Here is a 5,354-nt window from a genome sequence, read left to right on the forward strand (position 1 = left end):
ATTTATATCATGTCCGATGGAGGATCCCAGAATGATGGGGATATTCTTATATGTATATTGTGAATGTCGGTTACCAGGTGTTCAATCCATATGAATGATTTTTGTCTCTATGCATGGGACGTATGTTTATAAGAAACGGATATATGAAATCTTGTGGTCTATTAAAATTATGATACAATTATTTATGATAAACTATTGAACTCACCAACCTTTTGGTTGACACTTGAAAGCATGTTTATTCTCAGGTACGAAAGAAATCTTCCGCTGTGCATTTGCTCATTTTATAGATATTACTTGGAGTCATTCATGGCATATTTCAAAAGACGTTGCATTCGAGTCATCGAGTTCATCAAGATTATTATTAAATCAATTATAGTTAGATATATTATGAAATGGTATGCCTGTCGTCAACTTTCGTTGAAATGAAAGATTGTCTTTTCAAAAACGAATGCAATGTTTGTAAAATGTATCATATAGAGGTCAAGTACCTCGCAATGTAATCAACTGTTGTGAATCGTTTATAATCGATATGGACTTCGTCCAGATGGATTAGGATGGGTCTTGACAGTTGGTATCAGAGCGTTGGTCTTAGCGAACCAGGTCTTGCATTAGTGTGTCTAACTGATAGTCGTTAGGATGCATTAGTGAGTCTGGACTTCGACCGTGGCTGCATGTCAAAAATTTTGCTTATCATTTTGTGTCGGAAATCATCTGCTTATCATCCTTACAAAATTACCTACTTATCATTCTTAGCCTAGACACATCTTATTGCATTGATTGCATAAATAGTGTATAGACAAAACTCATATCTTAGCGTATCCGCTAATTCATATCTTAGCATATCTATTACTGTAAACTCTGTCTGACATACTCCGTATATTCCTCCGTAAATTATGGGATTTTAGTATTATATATGCATTTGTAACTTATGTATTGCAGGGTACTAATCTACATCCTATAATCTGTTTCTTATTGAAAATCCTTCAGCTGATCGTACGAGATGAAATCCCTCAACCAGTTTAAGTCCCTCAGATTCTGATAGCTATTTCGATAGTTATTCCGACAGCTATGCCGATATGGACTTCCACACGAGCTCCGAAAGCGTGCGTGGCTGGAATGGATCAACCAATTTCCCATCATCTATTTTGGATTAATTGGGGATGGGTTAGTAATATACTAAATCACTGGAGGCAAGAAGAAGGCGATCCCTTCCACCCACCACAATCACCTCTTGGCGATGAACCTGAAGCGTTTACCGGAGAACCTGTTCGAGACACCATTTTCAGTCTCATTTCCAGGGTAACTCGACAAGATTATATTCTATCCACAATTCTGAACCTTATTCATCCACTCGTTCCGACCGACAATCTTCCTGGAGTAATGAGTCAACGAACTTCGCGCTCGAATAATCAATTCGGAGAATATGGTGCAAAATGTACCAGCTTCAGCAACATCACCGGCACCAACAGTATAATCAATAACAGCACCAGTACCATTAACAATCCATGTTTCAATATCATCATCTATACTTTGAGTATGATCTTCGTTCTACGTATCGTTCTACCTCATTTATCTTCGTTCGACATGGCGAATATGTAATCTCTAAAGTTTTAGAGATTATTTATTCTAGTTCCAACCGAAAAGCAAATGAGTTTAATATCATATTAACTCATTAAATCCATGAATACATCTGAAGAAAATATATATGTATATATGTTTTCATAAAGATTGTAATTAAAAATTCTCTTGTACAAACTGTTAATGGTGAAAATATTTTAACGGGTAGGTAGTACCCTAGGAATATTTAGATTTCACATTAATAAGTTACACTGTACATTCTTCGAATTTGATTCAACAGTCATTTACTATCCTACTTGCAACCACAGCTATACGAATCCGTTCATCACAGAATAACCATTTTCATTCAACTTAATATTTGGATTTTGACCTATCAGAATTCGACAAGTGGCATAATGAAGAAAACATTGTACAAAATAAAATTTGTTAGAAACAAATAAATTAACTATGAGAAATTTTGTTAAGAATCCACGCTAACAAAATCCTAGCTAACTGTTCCTAGCTAACTGATTACATTTTATTTATCGCAATTTATTTTATCGCAATTTACATTCTCGCAATTTTATTTATCGTCATTAAATTTCTGTTATTTACTTTACGCACTTTATTTATCGTTATTTAATTTTCTGTTATTTATTTTACGCAGTTTAAATATCGGGACACGTATACAAGGTTTTGACATATCATATCGACGCATCCATATATATTATTTGGAATCACCATAGACACTCTATATGCAGTAATGATCGAGTTCTCTATACAGGGTTGAGGTTGATTCTACAATAATATATATAGTTTGAGTTGTGATCGAGTCTGAGATGTATACGGGTCACGACACGTATTAATTAATTCGAATATTATATATTAAACTTTATATGAATTATTGGACTGTCAACTGTAGACTATCGACTGTGGACTAATTACATTGGATAATTAAAATGAATTAAAATATTGATTATAACATATGCAACTAAACAATTCTTCAAGTTGCCACTTGATTTCATCTTAAACATCATTTGTATCTTCACGATTACATTCTGCGTTCAAACCCTACATGATCCTTGAAAACACCTCAACCGAGAGGATGAACCAACCGCACTTCATTTACGGGAGAAAAGATTGATGCATATAGTTATACACCTGAAAACACTCGGAACCTGAGTAAACGTTTAACACGTAGCTGTGCTAATTCCTTTAGCGTTATTATTACCGAAAATAACTTTGCATCTACTGTTCGAGATAGCCAGTTTTGTCACAGCTCCAGCAAGACAACCTCGACTTTTCGTACGAAACAACCTTATTATAACCTTGATGTATATGCGTGCTCTTTTATTATTACCGGGGAACCTTTCATATTCTACCATATTACCAGCAGACTTACCAGCAACTTCATTACTCATTGGTTTAAGTCTCTCCGAAGAACCATTATAGTTGTTCGTTAAAACCTATTCATATACTCATCCGCATCTTGTAACAAGAACTGCCATACCAATTACCGGGAATCAGCAATCAGTACTTTGAAAACTCACAGCATATCCACATCAACAGTTATATGTATAACGTTTATCTCTTAGAGTTATGATCTTTCATTATGAAATTCTGAAAAGCACTCAGTCTACAAATCAATATTCTGAATGTTGAAAAAGCTGAATGAAGCAGCAGAAATCATAGACAACGGTAAACGACCTTAATTATCAGGAGTTTGATGATAAAGAATAGTATGTTGGAAAAGCTCAGAAAAGTTGGAACTGGAAAACGGATTGATCTAACCACGAAGGAGACCAAGGACAAATACAAGGACCAAACTCTATATTCAAAGAATCCAGGTAATTCTGAATCCGATGAAATCTTTAGAGAATATCTTGCTCCGAAGTCATGTTAAAATCTTGCGGAAAATCTTTCTCCATCAACCATCGAACTTAGAAATTCCAAAATATCATCATCAATATCTCCGATATCTTTGAGGATATTTTCATAAATATTCTCGTTCAAAATTATATACCTCATCGTGCTTCCTGTGTATCATTATATTGGAAATATTCAATAGAAAATTTAGTACCGAAAAGCAGATTATGCGAAACTATGAAGAAAGCCATGGACAAATCACAAAGAATAATTTTGACTTCAAAAAATCTAAATGATTCAATGTCTGCTGAAGTCTTTAGCGAATATCTTGCTCGTTACTCTAAACCCTTGCAGAAAATAGTCTCCATCATTCTCTGATCTTAGATATTCAAAGATATTATCGTATCTTTCATTATAAATATCCTCCATATTTCTGAGATATTTTTATAATTATTCTTATCTGAAATCATTAATCTCTTCGTGCTATCAGTATTACATCATATAGAAACTGTTAGTTTCTACATTCTGTAAACTTTCGAGCTTAAAATATGAATGTTATTGAAGTAATGTTGGGAACTGATGCATGAGTTAGTATAATATAATGACACTTGATCAACGTGATTATATTACAGTAAGTCATGCTGATTTCTAATGGGACATGATGATTCACAGATCCTAACGTCATCACATGCCATGTTACATAACTCTTTCATTATGCTTAACTTCTAAACATATCAATAAAGTATTTTCTTGATAGTTCTATTCTCAGTGATTCTGGTAATTTGATAAATCAAATCGTGCTAATACATTAGTTCTTATTTGGAACACAATGTTTATTCGAAATTCCATACTTACGAATTCTGGAGCATTACTCGCTTTACTAGAGGTCGGAAGAATAATAAAAAGGCAAAGAGCTTCAAAATATAAGAGAAAATATAAAGTCCAACAACAACACCGAAATTACAAACCGTGGATATCAGTGCGTATAGCAATATAAAGACACGGGAGGATTATAAATACAATAATCCCTAAAGCATGGTAGAAATAAACGGATTCCTCCGGTGGAAGTTGGAAAAGGAGAATGATTGTTGCGATAATCAGGATAAGGACAAGGATCAGAACTGGATTAAGCATTTCATGATCTTTTGAATTTGGGAATTGAGTATTGAAGTGGTGAAGATTAATGGAACGAAAAAGGTAAAATTTATAGTGAAAATATCAGACAGAGGAATCGAGGCAAATCACCGTATTTAATTATAGAAATCTAAATTTCCTTATTCGCAGAAGAATCAAATCTTTTAGATTTCGAAGATTTTCTTCAAATCCCTTAAATTCCGGAATTCAATCAAGACAACGTCAAAAGATAAGACGCATCCTATTTTCTAAATTCAATCATGACTCTATCAAAAGTCAAGAATGAATCTTTACTTCCTATTTCACTCTTTAGTAATAACTTCACTCGTACTCTTCGAGTAATCGAATTATCTTATCCATATTACTCAACAGTGATAAAACTCAATTTATCAACTCATATTCATCATGAAAACATTTTTATTGTTAGCCATGACCACCTCACTCAAATTTCGGGACGAAATTTCTTTAACGGGTAGGTACTGTGATGACCCGGGAATTTCCGACCAAATTTAAACTTAAACTTTATATATTTTCGATACGATAAGCATAGTCTGCTAGGACAAGTCTCAAAATTTTTGAACTAGTATATGAAATCATTTAACCCTTGACCTTTCCCGACGATTCACGAACCATTTTTTTTATAAATAGATAAGTATATATATATAAACAGGTATACGATATTAGTATGAAACTATATGTATATAAATATGAATTGCTATTAATAATTGGTATTATATTATAATATATAAATATTCAATATCTAAGAAATGTGGTCATAAGATATATAATAAGTAGAT

Source organism: Rutidosis leptorrhynchoides, chromosome 6 (assembly GCF_046630445.1).
Source record: "Rutidosis leptorrhynchoides isolate AG116_Rl617_1_P2 chromosome 6, CSIRO_AGI_Rlap_v1, whole genome shotgun sequence".
Classification (NCBI taxonomy): Eukaryota; Viridiplantae; Streptophyta; class Magnoliopsida; order Asterales; family Asteraceae; genus Rutidosis; species Rutidosis leptorrhynchoides.